At 38.4% G+C, this 12,972-nt stretch overlaps 1 long non-coding RNA gene and 1 other non-coding gene across 2 annotated transcripts; one reads left to right on the top strand and one right to left on the bottom strand.

Moving 5' to 3' along the window:
- The first annotated feature begins 1,290 nt into the window (after window positions 1-1,290).
- Window positions 1,291-1,585, top strand: LOC149049853 (RNase MRP). The gene has a single exon (XR_016184511.1).
- Window positions 1,586-11,064: 9,479 nt separating this feature from the next.
- On the bottom strand, window positions 11,065-12,863 carry LOC149049852 (uncharacterized). The gene is made up of 2 exons (XR_016183417.1): window positions 12,653-12,863; window positions 11,065-11,430 (listed from the first exon to the last, which is right to left on the bottom strand). It is a non-coding gene; the product is annotated as an uncharacterized LOC149049852 (long non-coding RNA).
- Between the last annotated feature and the right edge of the window lie 109 nt (window positions 12,864-12,972).

Below are 12,972 nucleotides of genomic sequence, written 5' to 3'. Positions count from 1 at the left end.
ACTTTTAGAAATAATTATAATGATAAGATGAAATGTGCACTGTACATGAATATCTTGATTACTTTAATTTATGTATTGTAAGTAGATTATGTGACGTAAATAGCGTATCTTACTAGTTAAAAAAAATGAAAAATGATAATCATATTGATGACTGAATAAAGAGGAAAAAAGGAATGAGTTTGTTATCTACTGTTATTGTATTCAATACGAGATCTTGCCCTTTCTTAAGGTTCTCGTAAATGTACCCGAGCCCCGATACTCAGACAGTCTGAAGTCACTGGCTTGAACTACCTCCTCTCCCTACGGGAGACAGTAGTGAGTTCGGCGGGAGACAGTAGTGAGTTCGGGTGAGCGATCTTTGACCGACAGCGAATCACCTCCTTCTCCAATTGTGGTGGGGGGGGGGGGGGTAATCTTGTATCCAGATCTCACCCTGTAACTGTGACTAAAATGTAGGCCGTGGAACGTCTGGGTATGAGACTTTGGTGGGCTCTAGAATGTCCTTCTTTCGACTTGTTCCTGTTCTGAACATTAATATTTTGATTACTTTAATTTATGTATTGTAAGTAGATTACATGATGCAAATAGCTTATCGTACCTGTTGGAAAAAAAATTAGAAAATGATAATCATATTGATAACTGAATAAAGAGAAAAAAATGAATGAGTTTGTTATCTACTATTATTGTATTCATTACGAGATCTTGCTCTTTCTATGGCTTAAGGTTCTCGTAAATGTACCCCAGCCCTGACACTCAGACAGCCTGAAGTCACTCGCATTAACTCTCTCCTCTCCCTACAGGGGACAGTGAGGAGTTCGGGTGAGTGATTTTTGACCGACAGAGAATAAAGGCCTCGTGCTTTCCTGTGGGCGAAGAGATGTTCAGGTCGAAGTGCTAATAATGAGGGCCTGCTCTCAAGTTAGTAGTGAAATGGCGTGAAGTACCTGATATCATCAATGTTAATAACGAAGAACAAACCAGTTTCAGGGGAAAAAGAAAGACTCGTGGTCTTTTACAGTTGACTTGTGATGAAAGTCTCATTGCAAAGACATCGCACAATTTACACATTAATCAAAAGTATTATTTCAAAATACGGTTAGAAAAGAAATACTCTAAAGTAAACCAAACCCACGGAATGGGTAGCGTGACTACGCGTCTATCCCTCAAGACGAGGCTAATTCCCTTATAAAAACTCTTCCTTGGTTGGTGATTTTTTCAAGCCCTATATGACCGTCTGTTTGATTGGCGTATTAAAACAGTATTTAAAAAGAAACGCGTTACTTCGTTGTGCGACACAGTGAAGACTTGCTACGAAGCCACAAACGGAGAAGGGTGCCCAGAATTCGTTTCTGATAGCTTACTTCTCATCAACGCTTTGTTGGCTTTGGGAAAAGTCCCCGGACATATGACAGAAAGTGTCAGTCGTAAAGAAACATGTTTTTCTCGAGTCTCCGGCTCCACGAGCCCGGCGGAGAAGCTTTAATCGCAGAGCTGCTGGACGAGAGAAGGACGTGATCGAAGCAAAGTTATGCAAGGTGACATCAGTCGCTGATGTTATCTGAACGGGGCTTACTCTCACTGTGTTCCATCAATTTTTTTAAATCTGAGAAAGTCAATGGCTAACGTTTGAATACTTTTCATGTTGTTTAGTGTGGGTAATAAGGTACCGAAAGTCGACAAGATTCTTTGTCCGACGCCACGCGGTCGGCTCTAACATAGCGGCGAGTTTGTGGTTCGTGGTGTCGTTGTGTGTTACCTAATTTCTTTCATTAAATTTTCGACTGAATGTAGATTAGCATGTAATTCAATTTTTTTCTTCTCATTAAATAACTTCTATCAGAGTGAGTGAAAGATTTACATTTGCACTGTTCAGGTAAGCAATAGGCACGATGTTAACACTGTGTTGCGTACCGTATTCAGGACCTTTTCCTAAGCTGTTAGTCCAGCCTTCGAATGGCTTCAATCAACTAAAAGGTCAATGTGAAACTGTGAAACTTTGTAAATCGCGGCCTCTTTTGAGGAATCGAAGATACAGCAACTTTTTTTGCAGCCTGCAAAACCAGACATCCAAGAAGGGATTTAGTGAGTACATGCTGCAATCAAACTGAGACTTCGGTGAGATAAAGTTTGTAATGGTCTTGCGTTGATTTGAGTAAGTTAAATAATGTCGGTTTGCCGGAGAAGGGGCAAGATTATAAAATCAGTATCTGTGATAATTTTGATTTGGCCGTGAGTGACTGCAGCAAGCTTTTGATTTGCTTCTACCAAACATGCACTGTTCATCAGGCTCCTACTGGTAACACATTCTCAACAATATTGGTAAATTGTTTTGAGGGTTTTGAAACCCAAAATAAAAATGCTGAGATTTAGAACGGTATAACTCCGGAGTACCACTTTGCCAACTTATTCAAGGCAGAATTAAAATCTGGTGAGTTTGATTATAAGAAGGGTTGGAAGCCCAGGAACACGGAAAATTAAATGGACAACAACATGAAACAAGAGGAACTTTCCTGAAGTCTGGGAGTTGGGTGTGTCATTGTTACCAGGCGAGTGGTCACAATCTTCCTGTCTGTATAATCCTCTATACTCTTCTAACCTCTAGTTTGTCATATATGCAAGGAAACAAGGGCTCAAACAAATGCTTGTCATGAGTAACTTTAGCTTTTTAAGTAGAGAAAACATCATTTGTGTGCTTTGATAAACAACTTAACCACAACAAAATAAGGAAATCTTCAAACAAACAAACCAGCACTTCACAAAATTAGTAGTCATTTAATATGCAATTTGCTTGAAAAAAAGTGAAAAAACTAAGTTTTCCTAGAGTATAAATATGAATAATTGATTTACTTCAAAATTAATTTTTCACTACAATGATATTGACTAACCAATGTGAGGAGAGATTAGAGTCTTCAAGTATTTTCAACATCCAAGCTAAATGAAAAAAGCTTTTGTCTCAGTGCCTTTTGCACTACATTGCAAGGGCTGAAAATAAAAATTGTGTAAATCTACAAAGAAAAAATCTTCTCTACATCTGCACTAACAAACTTTCGAAGAAACAGATGGGACTTCCATTGTCAATCCATGTTCAACTGTTGGTATGACTAAAACAGAGGTATTCCAGATAAAGTCAGTTTTGATGGGAGATTCTCATGAATACCACCTACGAGCAGTCCATCCTTTTTGGCAGACTGTGGTGTAAGTCAAAAAGAATAAGTGAAAAAAAAATTGATGTCAATGCACCACATTGTATCAACATCACTCCTACAGCTCCCTGCGGTGCAATAACAATTTTTTCTCTGACATTTTTTACTTGTGCGACAGACCATGCCAAAAAGGAGGGACTGCTTGTAGTCTACAATGCATACAAATGTAGAGACCATCACTTTTTTCAAGTGTTAAGAAAGCTGATTTTAATTCATTTAATCCTGCAAAGATTAAAATATTTTAGGACCCAAATCCCGCGCAAATGCTCGGAATTTAAATAGCCAACCAGAGCAACCATTCCACTCTCTCCAATGGTTTAGTATATACTAAAGCCTGTTATCGATCATGAGTAGTTACTTTCTACATGGATCGCCACGTTGCAGTTGCATACTGCTGATCTTCTTTCTCTCTTCAGTTTACATTCTCTTTGACAATATATGCACCCATTGCGTTGGAACGCCAGTAAACTTATACAAATAAGATATATTCATGTATCCTGCCGTGGTTAGTGATAAATAAACAGACGTAGATTGGAACCGTCTTTTCGAGTGCCTCAGCGTTTTGTCGTTGTTTGGTTTACTAGAGTCAAGGTCTCAAGGAGTTATTTCATGACAAGTGCGAGGATGTTATTAGCTGGTTGAATGGCACTGCATTCACGGAGGGCTGGGCTCTATACGCTGAGAATCCGCTGATCGCTACAGAAACGAATTGCACCGCGTTCGCCCCCTATCGAGTTCGCCCCTTCGAGTTCGCCCCTACCTTATGCCGTGTTCGCCCCCACACTTTTCGAGTTCGACCCCATCAAGTCGAGTTCGCCCCTTGATTGAGTGATATCCAGATGAGTTGATTTGTGACGAAGGCATTAGCAGAATGTGCCAAATGTCACGTCAGCGACGACCATTTTGAATTTCGGCAATTGCGTGGAACCTGCTTGGGAACTGGGTTGACGGAATCAACTAAATACTCCGCATGGGATCTGGGGTTACCAGAAATAACTGTATACACTGAATTGTGATAAAGAGAACCACACGGTTTATCTAACGAACACGAAATGTGTTGATCGTAACAACCAGACTTGAGAAGATGCAAACCACGCTTTCATCGCGACAGCATTGCTTAAGTAGTTAGACTTGTACCCGTTTAGCTTTATTTATGAAATTAAGACTGAAGAATTTACTCATCAACTTACGAATCAACTCATCTGGATATCACTCAATCAAGGGGCGAACTCGACTTGATGGGGTCGAACTCGAAAAGTGTGGGGGGCGAACACGGTATAAGGTAGGGGCGAACTCGAGGGGGCGAACTCGATAGGGGGCGAAAGCGGTGGATACCACAGAAACAGACGCTTACGCCGACAAACCGCTGCAGCTGTATGGCATGATCAAGTGGCAAATATGGCAGGCACTGCGCTTGATGATAGACTCTGGACTTCAATATAAAGGTCGGTTGAAGTAAAGAATTGTTTTGCTTTTTGTCGAAAATAGTCCAGCCCTGCATTTATTTTCCTTTGTAGTACTCTGCGATTCGTCTGGAAAACTCGTGTAACTCTTGCAACCGCGCGTGGATCACGTATATTTTTCTGCACTCGAAGCTGAATACGCGTTTTCACATTCAAATCACATATGTGGCATTCCCACTACATCTGATTGGTCGTTTTGATTACTTCAAGCTTCGTTTCTGCGACACGCAATGCGAATCAGCTGCAGGAATATCGGAACCTGAGCACTTGTGAAAACGAAAATTGTGTAAATAATCTGTCTCTTTCACTAATACCCTTTGAGGATTGGCAATCTTATTTTCTCTCCGGGAATGAAACGACGGGAAGCGTCGAAACTCTTTGCCGAGAAAGCCTGGGACAGAACTGACAAAGCCGAGAGAGACGTTGCAAGGTATCAAAGCACCCCGAATCAGGCCATCGCGAACATGATTGGTCAGCTGCGGATTTGGCAAGTGCAAAATGATACTAAGGCCAGAATTTAGGCACATAAAAAGATTTTCAATGAAAAAGACTTTCATTATCAGGTTTTATCACAAGGATCCTCGCCACTGACTCATTTGGAAAGTCACATGAGGAAATTTGCGGACTGCGTCATTCAGCCACATTCAGAGGGTTGCGAATACATTATAAGGAGCCTAAGTGACGAAATAGTCATGGATGAGGTTGCCAAGAAGCCCCATAAACCATTTCGAGACAAACCATATCAAGAACACTTTGATTGAATTTTGGTATAGAACGCTGTATGCAAACGAAAGAAATAATCTCCTCAATTATCAAACCACTTGGCTGGGGTTCACTGCCTGATATCAATAGAAAATGTTTTTTTTCTCTCGCCGCTGTAGAAGGTCTGCTGAAGCGAAAATATCTGAAATTGACTATAAGCCGATAATCAAGTCGTTTCAAAAAGAAAACTCTTCGTATGAGAGCTTTTAATAATTCACTGCCACCAATAATTGAGACATTTGTTGACTTCACCTTTCTGATGAGTTTTCTGCAAAAACTTTTAGCAAAGGGAAAACGTACGGGTGACTTTAACCAAATAGGCGACAAATTGATAACTAGCGAGACGTAGAAAAATTTGTCGTTATTATAAATAACAACCAAAAGAAAAATGACATTTGGAAAGCTCGCAGATAAAGATCTTATATAACTTCCACAGAGCTACAATGTTAAGTATTTAATCAATAAGAACTTGATTGTCAGCAAAGTTTAAGGATTGTAGGCAATTTTGTATTCGCTCTACACTACCGCTTGCAATTTATGGCTCAAAAATCAAACAAAAAAAATCTCTCTCTCTCTGATCTAAGGTATCTGTTAGCGTAGGTTTTTTTTTTTCAAAGAACTTAGCGCAGCACATGTTTCAACATGTGTTATCGTAAGAACCATTATCAGAACTCGTGCTAATTCATATTGGACATTGATACAACTCTTTGTTGGATATTAGCCGTGTTTTTATGTCGCTTTACTTGAATTGCTTTTCTTTTTGCGATAGACAGAAAAATGGGACGATCATGAGGAGTGTTATTTTTCCTTTTAGGCCATCTGGAGTGGCATGAGTATGGGCGTTAGATGTTGCGGTAACATTGCACGGAGCATCGAAACAGAGTTTCATTTTCATTCTTTTATCCCCAGAATTTTTCAATCAGCCATTTTACCTTACAAAATAAATACTCTGTCAAAAAAATAAAGGGTTAGGAGGACATAGGTAATCTTTACCGAGCCAGTGGGGGCTGGGCTGGGTGGGGGTATGATTTGAGTTGACATTGATTTCTTAGAAGAAGCATTGCAAGAACGTATGATAGACAGTACGGAGAATATTGGGGGGTGATGGTTTGATTTTGTTGATGTATGAGAATCAATTCGCACCAGGACGGGCAGCGCACAGCGCTAATAAATTGTCAATAGAATCATTAATTCAAAAAAATACCGACCACAAGGTGGAACTAAACATTCGAGTCGTGGCATGAATAACGATTACCTCTTAATGACACAACAGTACGAGAGTTTTGTTTACAAGGTATCATCTTGAGTTATAGAAGGGGGTAAGTTTCTTAAGAAAATGTGGCGCTGCGTCGGTGAGAAAGTGTAACAGGGTAATTTAGTATTATACGGCTGAGTTGATAACGTAAATTGGCTTCCGTTCTAAACTCTTTAGAGTGGACAATTTACGTTATCACCTCAGTTGATAATACTAAATTGTCCTATCTTCAATTATATATCACTGCCGATTTTGATCTACGACCAAAAAAAAGGAAAAAAAGGGAAATATATGAGAAATTAAAAATTGAAGAGGTGCATGTCTCATTATACGGCTTTGAATTCATACAAGCAAATATTATCTCAGTTCAACACAAAAGTTTCAAAGGAAAGGAAAAAGACATCCGCGTTTCTTTGCACGACTCTGAATTCATATAAATAAACATTGTCTCAGGCGATTCGAGATAGGAAGTTCATTCCTTTGCGCTGAAGCCACATAATCAATGCTTTAGCTGAAACGTTTATCGGTTCCAAAGGCTATAATGCTGATTGTGGCAAAAGGTTTTAACTCTACGTGAACAGCAGCTGCCAGCACGACTGAAAACCGGCCGAAGCAACATGTGTTATCGCTTTATTTAAGCAGCTCTTTACAATAAAATATTACGAGTTTTTATTTTCACTTTGTAATTTCTAAAAAACACATGATTTTATTATGTTAATATGTGACCGTAGGTGACCCCAGTCTTTCACTTCATTGGGTTCTAGCTGATTCGTGCAGATTTTCGGAAAATTTGAATATTGGAATGGACTGATGAACATTGAGCGGGATGATAACTGTGATAATATAACTTTCAACATTGCTTACGGCTACGGAAAAAAGGGAAACTGAAAAAGGGTGCTGAGCTTAAAGATACAAGTATGACAAGAAGAGACGAATGTGCGACTCAAATAACTTTTTCTAGCTTACAGTAGATTAAACTCATCATCTGTTGCGATATTTTAAATTTCTTTTCTGTTGCAACGCGTAGGAGAGTTCTTCTCATTTCAAGGCTGAAGCTTGATCACATATTCACTTTTATTTCAGCTTTGAAAATTATCTCTCAAAACAAAAATATTGAAACAAATGCAGCGTCAAGAATGTTTTCCAAAGCATGGACGAAAGACATTTTTCACCACACAATCACGAATGATAACACAAATGTCAACTCTTGCTCCTCGTCGCACGTTTATATACTAGATATATCAAATATCAACAGGCATGAAAGACGACCCTGTTAGTTTGACAAGATCGTGACAACGTGAAAGAATACTATCTCTATTCTTTCAGGTACGTGACAGGTCTTTAGACTAAGGTGTCGTAAACCGTGATCAAAGACAGAATTGCTCTAATTTTGCGCTCGTATTTGGAACTAAGGTCACCTCATGTGAGACTTCGAGGAAGCTTAATATTAGTAAGCTATCTTATTAGACTTAAGAACTTAATTTGCAATTTCATCACTCACTTAAAAGTCCACGCATCGGCGCAAATCGTTTTAGCTCTATAAATAAGAAGTATTTCAAAAATATAAACTGAAGGAAAACCCCATCTGTTCTCAAATTTTCCCACTCAAGTAACTATATGAGAAAAGAATAAAGGGGGTAAATTTCTAAAGAAACTGTGGTGCTGTATCGGTAGGAGAGTATAACAGGGTAATTTAGTGTTATCAACCGAGTTGAAAAAGTAAATTGACCACCGTAAAGAGTATAAAGGCTGACGTTTCGGAGCGTTAGCCCTTCTCAGAGCTCTGAAACGTCAGCCAATTTACGTTTTCAACTCAGTTGATAACACTAAATTACCCTATATCAGAAAAGAACTGAAGTTGGGGTTCCGTCATATTAAAAAAAAAAAATTGAAAATGATTTAGTCTAAAGTGAAGTCACACTATAAAACCAACCGAGTAGAAAGCCGATAACAAATTACTATCTTAATTCAATGAATTGAAGGCATGAGAGGACGGATATGGCTTTTACTGCAAGTATCATCTCCCGCAGCGTTATTTCCCCGGGTCTGTTAGGAATGTGTGAAAGCATGTCAAACTGTAGGGGATCAACTTATCATCGCTAGTTATTGGGGTCCTGGTTAGTGTTGTAATGCGACTCCATAACCTTTCAAACTATAGAGATCAATGTGTCATCGCTCGTGAATGGAGTCCTGGTTAATTTTATGAATGTCGTAATATGATTCTTTAATCTTAACAAAAGACTCCATTCTTTTGCATGTTATCCTGTTGTCTTAACTGGCTTTTCTACGACATATTTGTGGGTATGCAGCCATACCGTATGGTGAATAACTAAAAGCGCTTTCCAGTAGCCTGTTGGTAAACGGCTTTCTCTCAGATCTTCACGGTCAATTGATTTCGTGGGCGTATCGAAATATCGAGCCAGACACCCTTAATGCATGCGTACTTGTCTTCAATTATTCTGTCAAAAATACCATTTACATTTCGACCATGTCTAATCAGCACGACTTATTTAATATGAGAGGAACTAGCACTGTGAGAAATGTTAACTTGTAGAGGTGAGTCAGTGGAGTTACGGTTATCCTCCCACCTTTAGATTTTTAGCGCGAACATAGCTTACATACACGGATACACAGGATAGGTACGAGATGAGAGATGAATATACAAAAATGTTTCAGGGATGAGGCCTTCTGTGCCACTTGGCGCGAAGAAGTTAGGTGAAGGTGAAGTTGCCACAATGAAACTTAATAATTGAAAGAAAATGTTAACTAACATACCTTGGTTTTTCAATCATTAATTTTAAGAGAAGGCTTTGGCTTTGGCTTGTGAAAATGCTTGCAAATAGATCATAAATTTTAGAAAAAGGGAAAAGTCTCTGCTTAAACTCAAAGCCTAAATGCTGACTCCTAGGTTCAAGCTGTCAGTGTCCTAATACAAAGTTTTTTGAGCCACAGCATCCTTGTTTTATTCCTAAGTTAATTTTTGGCCTTTGCCAGTGGACTGCAAGAGTTATTGTTACAATAGCAAACAGAAACTGGCCAAAAGATGAGTCATCTTGGCAGTCCTGTTGATAAAAGATGTGACATCTTCACAACAGGAATACTGATGTGCTAGAGTAACAATGGAAACAGAATGTTATCTTGCATATGCCTAATTCTATATTCTTGATTATTTTCTTCTTCCTTTCTTTCCCAATATTTCAACTACAAGAAGGCTTAGGCTCAAATAATTTATTATACCATTTTTGCCCACATTTATGTCATTCTAGATCTCACAGTGAACACTAATGTAATAGGGAACACAGTTGTGTGGCAGATGATAATGATCAAATGAATAAGTCTACTGAATTCATTTAAAAGTACTATGTTTACACACTAGATGGACAGTACCATTGACACGGATAAGTCTCAAAACAGGTCAAAGCCTATCATTTGGTCAGATAGAAACACACCCAAACTACTGTGTCATGCACCAGGTCTGTTAGTAAGAGCTATTCTTTAGGGTTCTGATATTCAAAATTACACCAGAGTTAAGATAGTGTGCACTTTAATTTCTAAGAACTCAGAAAACAACACACCAGAACAGATGGGTTCTCAAGGCAACCCACCCAGTTTTAACTTTGTTTATTTACTTTTAGATATGTAAACAAGTTATACTTGGTTTTACTTCCAATTGGTCAAGAAATTGGCATTAATGTCTAACAATGGAAAGCCAATATGATGATAATTAGTTATTATTACAGAAAACTATACCACAAAATTTGACACTGAGTTACTGAAAACAACTCATACTTCATAATATGGGATTAACACAAACATGCTGGTACACATTTTGCAATTTATTTTCCAATTGTATACCTGGCCATCCATCCAACATTGTGGCCTTTCTGTGCTGCTGGAACTGTTTTTGTGATAAATTTTTTTTGTTTTTAATTTACTGTGGTGTGACTTTCCCTAATCCCACTGCTAACTGTGGAAGAGGGCAGACTAATACAGAGGGTTTCCACCAGCAGCCTACATGCAGTTTTCTTTTTGTTTGATATAAATAGCATAATAATAACATAATTCGTCATAAATAGCTCCTTAGATAACTGAAAGAATATTGCCAATTTCAGCAGTTCATAACATTTGGGTATTACACATAATCTGTAAAAATCATGTTCTTTGTTTCACTCTGCCTGTCTCATATAAAACCAAACTTCAGAAGTTAGGTTCTGGGACCCAGAGCCACCATCTTGGATTACATATTAACATTGTTTGATTTGAGACCACAATGAAGAAAGCCTTTGGAGTGAATGTGAGCTAGAGCATCTGTGATATCATGACAAATGATCAGCCAGTCTTTGCTTGTCAGTGAACTGTTAACTTTCTCTAATATACCATTGGATTCTTTGCAATACAATAGTTTACTGACTGTTGCGGATGTATTTTCTTCCGCTTTGAACTCCATCACTAGAGATATAGGCTCTCTTTCAAGCTGGATTCCTATTATTGCAGGAATGTTTTTGTGTGTGAGAGTCTACATTATTTGTGCCTCCTTTACCATCTCTTTAGTGCTTTGCATCAGACATTGTTTTTCTACCACAAGAACGTTTAATCTTTTGAAAGATTTTAAAATGCACCGGCCATATGAACCCTGTCCTAGTATTAATTCCTTTTCACTGATTGGTTGAAGCTCAGATGGATCAATTAAATTAACAGTGGCAAATTTGCTACTGGGTGGTCCTGATTTTGTATTCCTGTCTCTAATCTGGAATAAAGTAATAAACAGAGGAAAAGTGAAGCTGGTCAGCTTAATAAGCTTCACATGCTAGATTGTGTAATAAGTGGTAATAGGACTGAGTAGTCTTTGGTCTGTAATCATATGAGTGATAACAAAATCAGACGACTGCATAGTGGAAGTACAATTTGTCTATCACGAGTGTGATTACAGACCGAAACGAATGACACAAAGTCCTTTTACCAATTAATCATAAAAATTACAATTTCCAAATTAAAAAGAACACTTAAATATTGTAATTGCTCAAGGGAAACCAATTCTCTGTTTCAAAGAAAGCCCCAATTTAGGAATCTGTACACTGTTTCTATGGTGATTGAAACCAAGGTTGTGATTGATTGATTTAAACCACAACTTTGAATGTGATTGGTTGACTTAAACTACAACTTTGAATGTATTTGGCTTATTGAACTGTCCAACAACAACTTGGCAAGTGAATTAGTGGAAAATAGGAGTTTTTAAAACTAATCACAATCGAAGAAATTGTAATTCCTATGTTAATAGATTTATTGATAAACTTTATCCCTTTCATATAATACAAACAGAACTTTCCAAGATTCCCTGACTATTAAGGTACTGACCTATCCATGATAAAAATAAAATTTCCCTGATGAAATGGATACAAAATGTCCAGTCTCCTCTTCTTCATTAAAACATTGCTGAGATCATCTGAAATATTTCTTCCAGCATGGTATGAAACTCAGTGGTGTAAAAACTTTAATTTCCCTGACTTTTCCCTGACCTTGAAATTTCTATCCCTGGCCATTTTTTGATCCGTGGTAACCTTGGTAGGGCAAGATCAACACTACATGGCAAGATGGAAGGGAAAATGCTCAAAGCTCAATGACTGACCTTTTCAGACGAAAGTTTAGCCTGTCTGCTTGGCAAACAGAAATGAATGAATTCCCGCTAAATCATTTCAGAATGAGGCAATTTCGGATTCCTTGCCTTATTTTACGAAAATGATTGTAGTTTTTTTTTCATTTCATCATAAAAAGGTGAAGAATTTTGAGGGCTACACTCTCCCCTCCCCCTATGAGTTTATGTTGAAGTCAACCCCAGGACGTTTTGTACAATGCAAGACAATGCTAGTTTGATTACGTTCAGCGTCAGTTCGGTGATATCGTTTTTTGTAACCAACTGCTCATTTTCTGATATCTATTTTATTCTATTTTGACGCTAACCGAGTACCTACCTTGGTTTTGTCCAGGGTCTTTTTATTCTGTTCGACTAATGCTTTCCATTTGCTATAATACATTCGCGCCAAGAATATGCATCTCTTTCCTTTTGTGTTCTCATTTCTCTGTTCTCCCTTTCCCTAGCTGTCCTTGACAATCGTTCACGTTTCCTCCTTTGATTTCGCATGCTGCGTTTTTTTTCGATTGTACTTTCCCGAGATCGTCGTGGCATGATTACTTTGCCAAGCACGCGCCAAGCGCGCGCTTTTTGTTGGCGATCGTCTTAGGTACTCGATTCCCTGTGGCTGAGTTTGTGCCCGCGTTTCCATACTGATAT

This window comes from Pocillopora damicornis, chromosome 2 (genome assembly GCF_964200805.1).
Source record: "Pocillopora damicornis chromosome 2, jaPocDami1.2, whole genome shotgun sequence".
In the NCBI taxonomy this organism is placed as follows: domain Eukaryota; kingdom Metazoa; phylum Cnidaria; class Anthozoa; order Scleractinia; family Pocilloporidae; genus Pocillopora; species Pocillopora damicornis.
Note: the sequence above shows the minus strand (reverse complement) of the source record. Positions and strands in the feature narration are given on the sequence as shown.